This window comes from Oncorhynchus kisutch, linkage group LG6, assembly GCF_002021735.2.
Source record: "Oncorhynchus kisutch isolate 150728-3 linkage group LG6, Okis_V2, whole genome shotgun sequence".
Taxonomy (NCBI): Eukaryota; Metazoa; Chordata; class Actinopteri; order Salmoniformes; family Salmonidae; genus Oncorhynchus; species Oncorhynchus kisutch.
Window position 1 is genome coordinate 60,337,422 of NC_034179.2, and position 9,878 is coordinate 60,347,299.

General features: G+C 40.6%; 1 protein-coding gene across 1 annotated transcript in view; it reads right to left on the minus strand.

The window, feature by feature from the left end:
* The window catches only part of LOC109893076 (ATP-sensitive inward rectifier potassium channel 12-like), a 51,239-nt gene extending 42,256 nt beyond the window's left edge, over positions 1-8,983 (minus strand). The window contains exon 1 of the mRNA XM_020486103.1: positions 8,343-8,983. The gene's annotated coding sequence lies outside the window, so the exon portion shown is untranslated. The remainder of the gene's footprint in view (positions 1-8,342) is intronic.
* Positions 8,984-9,878: the final 895 nt, after the last annotated feature.

The window sequence follows — 9,878 nt, forward strand, 5'->3', positions numbered from 1 at the left end:
TCCCCAAAATTCTGTGCTGCAGGATGACACACACTCTAAAGTGCAGTCATGCACAGCAAAAAAAATGGTTGGTAGGGCCTTTTAAAATCTTTTTTTTTCAAATTCGGTTTTCTTGTTTTTTTTCCAGGCTTCGGATTTCCCCCATTTTTTTCTGGTTTACCCCATTTATTCACACTCATTTAATAGAAAAACAACAACATTGGATTCATTTGTTCACAACAATGCTTAAACCACATCAGGGGATGACTTTTGAAGTCGAAAGAAATGTAGATTTTTGAGTGAAGTTGCCCTTTAATTCAGTGAGCATGCCCAGCACTGTTGTTTGGCTAGCAGGTTTTCTGTAGTGCAGCAATCGCACATGTGATGTGATGCAGCCGCCAGTGGAATGGGTGGAGTAAAAGGTCAGCAACACTGTATTATTCAGAGCCCCATGAAATGACACCATGTATACAGTCTACAGACCCTACTGAGTATTCCCATACTTTTACTGCTGCACCCAGAATAGTTCCTGCTCTAAGCCAATATGCAGGGGCGCAACTTTGGTTTGAGAAGTGGGGGAGCATATTTGTATTTTTGTTTTAATTCTCCAGTAGGATAAACACTCCAAACAGCCTACCCGACCGCTTGGAGGCGTCCGCATGGTCCTAAAGCACACCCGTGAATCCTTTTGTATCCCACTCCAATGATAAAACTTGAGGACAAGGGGACATATATATATATATATACAGTGGGGCAAAAAGGATTTAGTCAGTATAGTTTAGTATTTTCCACCATAATTTGCAAATAAAATCATGAAAAATCCTACAATGTGATTTTCTGGGGGAAAAAATCTCATTTTGTCTGTCATAGTTGAAGTGTACCTATGATGAAAATTACAGGCCTCTCTCATCTTTTTAAGTGGGAGAACTTGCACAATTGGTGGCTAAATACTTTTTTGCCCGACTGTATATATACAGTGAGCGAAACATTTTCTTGATCCCCTGCTGATTTTGTACGTTTGCCCACTGACAAAGAAATGATCGGTCTCAAATTTTAATGGTAGGTTTATTTGAGCAGTGAGAGATAGAATAACAACAAAAGTATCCAGAAAATCGCATGTAAATGTCAAAAAAGTGTCAAAAAAGTATTTGACCCCCTCTCAATCAGAAAGATTTCTGGCTCCCAGGTGTCTTTTATATAGGTAACGAGCTGAGATTAGGAGCACACTCTTAAAGGGAGCGTGTTACCTCCGCTTATCTCAGCGTGTTACCTGTATAAAAGACACCTGTCCACAGAAGCAATCAATCAATCAGATTCCAAACTCTCCACCATTGCCAAGACCACAGAGCTCTCCAAGGATGTCAGGGACAAGAATATAGACCTACACAATGTTGGAATGGGCTACAAGACCATCGCCAAGCAGCTTGGTGAGAAGGTGAATACAGTTGGTGCGATTATTCGCAAATGGAGGAAACACAAAAGAACTGTTAATCTCCCTCTGCCTGTGGCTCCATGCAAGATCTCACCTCGTGGAGTTGCAATGATCATGAGAACGGTGAGGAATCAGCCCAGAACTACACGGGAGGATCTTGTCAATGATCTCAAGGCAGCTGGGACCATAGTCACCAAGAAAACAATTGGTAACACACTACGCCTAAGGACTGAAATCCTGCAGCGCCCGCAAGGTCCTCCTGCTCAAGAAAGCACATACACATGCCCATCTGAAGTTTGCCAATGAACATCTGAATGATTCAGAGAACAACTAGGTGAAAGGGTTGTGGTCAGATGAGACCAAAATGGAGGTCTTTGGCATCAACTCAACTTGCCGTGTTTGGTGGAGGAGGAATGCTGCCTATGACCCCAAGAATACCATCCCCACCGTCAAACATGGAGGTGGAAACATTATGCTCTGGGGTTGTTTTTCTGCTAAGGGGACAGGACAACTTCACCGGATCAAAGGGACAATGGACGGGGCCATGTACCGTCAAATCTTGGGTGAGAACCTCCTTCCCTCAGCCAGGGCATTGAAAATGGGTCGTGGATGGGTATTCCAGCATGACAATGACCCAAAACACACGGCCAAGGCAACAAAGCACCCCCACAACACTCTTATACTTACCCAGAAAGACTCACAGCTGTAATCGCTGCCAAACATGTATTGACTCAGGGTGTTGAATACTTATCAAATTAAGATATATTACGGTTTTAATTTTCTTAATTGTTTTACAAATGTTAAAATTGTTCTTCTACTTGGACATTTTGTGTAGGTCGCTAACAAAAAATTACTTTTTATTAGTTTTAATCCGTTTCATCCCACTTTGTAACACAACAAAATGTGAAAAAATGTAAAGGGGCGTCAATACTTTCTGAAGGTACTATCTGTTCCAAAGTAAGATTGATAAGTGATGAGACACTCGTTATGCTTTGTCAACACAAATGGCACCCTATTCCCTATTTAGTGCACTACTTTAGGAAATAGGGTGCTATTTGTTATCATACCCCACCACTAGCCAGATGCTCTTTACACGTAGTTCATAGCTTGGAAGCATCATCGTCTACATAATTGGGTTTCCCACCGCCGTGCACCGAAACCTGATTGATTCGTTAGGAAGGCGCTTGTGACTCCAATACAGCCAGCTGGTGTTGGAAGCTGGCAGGTTTGGGGCAGAAACAAATTGTGAAACGGGAGGGAGGGAGAGGTGGCAGGGTGGAAGGGGGTTTACATGTGTGTCCTGCTATTGCTGTAAACTAAGAGGGAAAGAGAGCACAGAGCTGGTCTTGGTATGGTGTCGGATGGTGGTGGTGATGACAGACAGCAACAGAACACACACTAATTTAACTGTCCTAACAACTGTCCAAAAGTACACGTACTGTACACGTTCTATTAAACATGGTGAAATATGAAGTGGCACACTCATTAAATGTTAATTGTATGAAACAGACACAGACTCAGAAATATTTGGAAGCTGTATGTAATGAATTCCACTTACATTTGTATCTGAAAAATCTGTCAAGTAAATACTTGTCTATTCGATCTAGAAATCATTATGTACAGTCATTTGATTGATATTGCAACTGCCACTGCAAATGAAAGACAATTAGAACAGCTCATGGGGTAAGTTTTGCCCTGAATCAGATAGACTCCAAATAAACCACCTTGTTGATCTCAAGCTATACAGTGATTCAGTAATCACACATTCTTTTTAACCAGATGATCAACTAAAACTACAAAGTACAATAAATGACTAAATGTAAGCATGGCTGTTTCTGTTGATCCATTGATTTGAACTGAATCCCAATTCAGACCAGCTGACACCTAGGAATAGAGGAAGGTTTATATATTTTTTATTTAACCTTTATTTAACTAGGTCAGTTTAACAAGGTCAACTAAGTCAGTTAAGAATAAATTCTTATTTACAAGGATGGCCTACCCCAGCCAAACCCTTACCCGGACAACAGTGGGGCAATTGTGCACCGCTCTATAGGACTCCCAATCACAGTCAGTTGTGATACAGCCTGGAACAGACTCGAACCAGAGTCTGTGGTGACACCTCTAGCAGTGAGATGTAGTGCCTTAGTCCTCTGCGCCACTCGGGAGCCACAATATGATTGGACCTGAACACGTGTGTATTACAGGACACATAGTGCTGGTACATGGCATTTTCAGGTACTTATTTCAACTTCTGATGTAACTAACAACCATTTGCTTATTTCAGTGATCAAACAAAATAGTTGTGAGCGAGTAATAAGAATATTTGGTAAAGAAACATTGTATATTGTAAATATCCATAATACCAAGTGAGTAGGCTATCATTCTGCTTTTAATAGTGGGAAAAAATGCATGATACATCAACTTTATTTTGATTATTCATCTTTCAACGAGCTAAACAAAAAAAGTATGTATTGTTATTTACTCAAAACATTTGGATCTGCCATTTATATAGGATTGGTTAAAACATGCTAATAATGGTCCTCTGAGTATATCAAAAAAAGTTTGGTGTACCTCCACTGGTATGCCATCCAGCCCTGGAGTTTTCCCAGACATAAAGGCTTTAATTGCATCAATAAGTTCCTCCTCTGTAATTTGGCCTTCACATGAGTCTTTCTGTACAGATGTTCATTTGACATTATTAATATAAATTAAATCCATACAATTAGCTTCGGTTAGTGGAGATGGAGGAGACTGAAACGAAAAGTACTTTACTTTCTCTTTCAAAATATTGTTCAGTGAATCATGAGTGACTCCATCATTTGGAAGAAGTTTCAGTAAAAAGAAATTGGTGGCATTTCTATGTTGAAGATTGAAAAAGAATTTGGTGCATTTTCCCCCATATTCCATCCAGTTCGCTTTATTTTTCATAATATATTACACTGTATCTTTGTTGAATAAGTTCCTCCATTTATTTTTGTTTTTCCTCTACTTACTCTGAGACTCTATGGTAGCCTCTGTCCTTGTTAAAAACAAGTTATCATCCAGTAGGCTTTGATACAATTTCCAATGTCCTCGCCGACGTGGAAATTCTGTAAGAGTAATATGTATGCCAATTATGTGATGGTCCGACCGCATTCTGTCTCCAATCAATACTTTTTAAACTTTTGGTGCCAGAAAGGAACGACATAAGAAAGTAATCAAGATGACTAGCTTGTTTAAGCCTCCTCCATGTATATCTCACTAGGTCAGGGTATTTAAGCCTCCATATATCCACTAATTCCAATATATCCATGACATTCATGATTTCCTTAAATGCCTGAGGGTGATAGTTTGTAGTGTGATTTCCTTTACGGTTCATAAAGGTATTTAAAATCGTATTATAATCTCCCACCATAATAATGGAGCCTTGTGTTGCTTGTAGGGTTGATACATTTTAAAAGAAGCTTGGATCATCATTATTTAGACCATATAGGTTAATAAGCCAACGTAATCTAAAATTGTTGAATGAGTTTCCTGTAAACAATAGATAATATATTCCTTCTCTTTTATCCAGGTAAATACTGATCTTTTCTTATTATCTGCTAAGCCATTACAATTATAACTGGCTATACTTATTTCACCAATTACCATAATGAGACACAAGTTTCAATTAGATTTATCATAATATATGTTTGTAAACGTACCATTAAACAGTAACATGATGATTGAGTGTCTATATAGCTGTACCATGATATTTGTATTGCAACTAAATAAACTCCAATTGGTCCCCACTATTCCACCCGCTAAAACCCCTCCTCATCCCAAGTTGGGTTGTCATCCCAATGACCGACAGACCACCCCCAACCACCCGGCTCCCATGGCCCTGGAGAGACCGTGACCATCCTTCGAAAGACCACACAGTGCCACCCACAGAACAGAAGCAGATCAAACGCCAAAAGCATTTCCATTGCCCTCACCTCGATTTGTATTATATATAGCTATTAAAAAATACATGTATTTAAAAAAAAATCCTGTTTCTCTTAATTTCCATTAGCTATTCATATTTGTAGTAATCTAGGCAGTTTATGCAAAGGTTTGTTAACTCTTACCAGTATTACAAAAATTACATTTAGAAAGCAATTATTATTTTTGCAAACAATTATTGTGATTCAACCTATATTGTCCCTAACATCTAACATACACACTGACACACCCACACAAACACTCATACACTCATATACACTCAACCCCTTTCCCTCACAAACAACCATTCACTCAGATGCTCAGCAGTTGCACCATCACCGAGCCCATCTCAAGTGTATATAGGTTCAGAATTTTTGTGAAATAGCACAGCTACAAATATTGGGAAAATAGAAATCAAAGTGGATGGACATCAGAAACAGAGGAAGGCCAGGACTAAAAACAAACCAGATATATCTATTGTAAAATAAATCGTTTCTGTAAAATGTGTATAGTATCTATAAGGTGGAAGCAGAAGCCTAAGTGTTATTGTTTATTAGTTTACCCCAATTGGGGGAGCAGTGGTAGGGTTTGTGGGGAATAATAAAGGAAGGTATATTCAAAAAAAACTGTGTATGTGTATATATGTATATATATGTTGGTATGTACATATAGGTGTATATGTATGAATGTTTATATATATATGAATGAAAGAATGACGAATGAATGAATGAAATGTTATTTTGGTGTCAAATCGCCAATTGGCAACCCATACCTATGGGATGAATTGGCACATAAACAAGCTCTTCTAGGCAGAGTTCCTCTGTCCAGTGTCTGTGTTCTTTTGCCCATCTTAATCTTTTCTTCTTATTGGCCAGTCTGACATATGGCTTTGTCTTTGCAACTTTGCCTAGAAGGCCAGCCCCCCGGAGTCGCCGCTTCACTGTTGACGTTGAGACTAGTGTTTTGCGCATACTATTTAATGAATTCGTTATGTCCTTTCCTCTTTCATTTCACCACAATACTGACCTGTTTCAATACGCAGAGGCAATATCCCTGAACTCACCTGTTTTAATACGCAGAGAGACAACATCCCCGATCTTACCTGTGCACATAGCGATCTCTTGCTAGGTAGGTTATATATAATATATCTCTCACACACGAATTCACCCTTAATCAAACAAAAGGCTCTCAATTTGGGTTTATAATTAATCACCTCCACCCATTTTATTTCATATTGCATCAACAGTTGTTTTGTAATCATATCTATGTCTCCCTTAATTCGGTTTTCATACAGATATTCACAGTCAGACTGTTGAAAAAGGTCAGACATTTCAGTTGCCCAGGCTCCCACTATGGGTAGATCCCATTGAAAAACTTTACTAGCTATTCTGGCAGTTGGCATTCCAAAGTCCATTCATACACACCCTCCATCTAACCTATATGTATGTGGGTATGTGTATGTACACTATGTATATATATATATAAAAACTGTACCCCAAAAAGATATGGGGGATTGGAAATGATGCAGACAATTACATTGATGGAAGCAACAATCTATCTGTAATATTAAAGCTGATCCATCCCCTATGTTTAAAATATATAAATATATATATACTGTATATATATGTGGGGGCCTCCCAGGTGGCGCAGTGGTCTAAGGTACTGCATCACAGTGCTAGCTGTGCCACCAGAGACTCTGGGTTTGAGCCCAGGCTCTGTCGCAGCCAGTTGCAACCGGGAGGTCCATGGGGCGACGCACAATTGGCCTAGCGTCGTCCGGGTTAGGGAGGGTTTGGCATGTAGGGATATCCTTGTCGCATCGTGCACTAGCGACTCCTGTGGCGGGCCGGGCGCAATGCACGCTGACCAGGCTAGGTGCATGGTGTTTCCTCCGACACATTGGTGCGGCTGGCTTCCGGGTTGGATGTTTCGGAGGACGCATAGCTCTCGACCTTTGTCTCTCCCGAGCTCGTACGGGAGTTGTAGCGATGAGACAAGATTGGATACAATTGGATACCACGAAATTGGGGAGAAAAAGGGGATAAAATTGAAAAAATATATATATGTATAAAAAATGTAAAAAATATAAATACAGATCCAAAACCGTGAGAACTATTCAATAATGTTGTTCCTGGGAGGAATTATTATTTTGAAAATGTTCAATTGATATAATGTTCAACGGCAGGTAGCCTAGTTGTTAGAGTGTTGGACTAGTAACTGAAAGGTTGCAAGATTGAATCCCTGAGCTGACAAGGTAAAAATCTCTCGTTCTGTCTCTGAACAAGGCAGTTAACCCACTGTTCCTAGACCGTCATTGAAAATAAGAATTTGTTCTTAACTGACTTGCCTAGTTAAATAAAGGTAAAATATATATATTACTTAGCTAGATAATGATTGACTTTGAAACATTGATTCCTGTTGCAATTGTCTGGACTGTTTAGTGAGAGGAAAATGACTCTCTTTACTAATAGCCTAGATAACGTTACCTATATTTGAGTATGAATTTAAGCTATCTACTCCTCAACGATCTCATCAGTGTGTTCCCATTAGATCCATGCAGGTTCAGTTTTAGAACAGCTTAAGCATTAACATGTTGCCCCAGGTTCAATTCGTTATGTCCCAGATGTACAGCAGGTTGGGAGCAGGTAGAAAACGTCATCTGTGCCAGCTGGTGTGTTTCACACCGTAGCTGCTCAATACAGTTTCTAGGATGCCAGAGGCGAACCATGCCAGATATATTAATACCCATACCGTTCTCTTAGACTCCTCTCTGACCCTTTCCGGCACTCAAAACAATATGTATGATTATAAACGTGTATTTCTGTACAACAACTGTTATTTTAACAGAGAATGTAGGCTACATCCAAAATGTCAGTTGTCAGATTTTCAGGGTCATGAATCTGCACTAGACAGCTGTTGAAGAAAGAGGTGGTGAATTAATTCCTTCACAGGTGTCAATCAATGCCAGTCTGATAGTCCAGCTGCTTACCTTGTGATGTGATGATCCCTATTTGTTCAAGTTAAAGTTCCCTTTCTCCAACTGTTCTAGAACAGAGGTACAGAGATTTCCACAGAGGTTTTCCAGTTCCCCTTCTGCTCGCAAAGGTTCTTTAGCCAAACTGTAGCATGTTTTCTGCTGGGTTCTGGCTAATTCTCTTCAGATCCTTTATGGATAGAACCACTCCATCCGAGTGAGACAGAACCGGAAAAACCCGCTGAGCTTCTTCATCTCGATTGGTCCTGGTCGTCAATAGTCTCTTTCTCCGTTCAGAAAAAGTGTCTGCACAACACAACGCAGTGACAGGACAGGGACCGTACCGCTGCACAACACAACACCTGTTCCAGCAAGACGCACTCGATAGGTGCTCTCGTTTTCAGAAATAGATAGATGGGAAAATTGGGAAGGAAAGTAGCCCTTCGCAAATGACCAAAGGTAACATTTCTAGATAACAATTTTCTGGGAAAAGAAGCATGATATTCCGGTCTGAATGATCTTTGGGGATCTCTCTCTCTCTCTGGAGGTCCACTTGTTTAAATCAATGTTTCCCCCAACCTTGTCCAATCCACACAGTCACCCTCTCTTCTTTCTCTGTCTCTCGCTCTTTCTCTCTATCTCTGCTATCTGATCCAGGTCTGCTGCAGTTCTATCTCTCGCTCACTCACTGTTGATCACTGCCCCCCCCCCTCTCTCTCTCTACCTCCCTCTTTCCGTCTGTGTCACTGTGGTTGGCATTTTTAGACTATGCGCTTGTCCGTTCCCGAAGAACTGCGTTGGCACTGAGATGCAGCCTGATGCTCAGTGTACACACAAACAACTGAACACACATTAAGTAACACACATTTTCAACAACCTTGACACCATACATAAACATATTAATTATAATATTGCAGAGTCCAAAACATACACAAGTTTACACACATAAAATACACACATACACACACAATCCATTACCTGCACTACCTGTTGGTGTAGTCATGAATGTGTTGGTTGATTTCTTGTTGCCAATTTAAACTTACATAGATTGCTGATGTTTGTTTGTGTGAGTGTGTGTGCAGGCGTATGTGTGCATGCCTGTGCGTGCGTATATACATTTGTGTTACGCCGCCACCTTGAAAACTGTCTCGGCGTTAAGGTGGTGTAGTCTTGTCCTTTTAATACTTACAGTAATCAAACAAGAGGGGTTGCGCCATAATTCTCAGTACTGCATGAGAGTGAGTGAGTGTCTACAAGTGTGTACGTGTGCATGGGTGTGTGCCAACCCCCCCCCCCCCCCCCCCCCGTGTCCTCTGTCCGCCCCCAACATATTCGTCTTCACCCCCTGTCCGGGCAATCCCTGTGGATGATCTGACCTTTCTGGCTCATTGGGGAGTGTTTGGGAGGTGAGGCTATATCCCAAATAAAAATGTATCCACAATTGTTACACAACCCCCCTTACATAAGAGTGAGTTGAAATGCTGGAGAGCACAACACCAGCTAGAATACAGTAAGGTTTCACGTACAATATTGGACCTGGAAAAGTGTGGC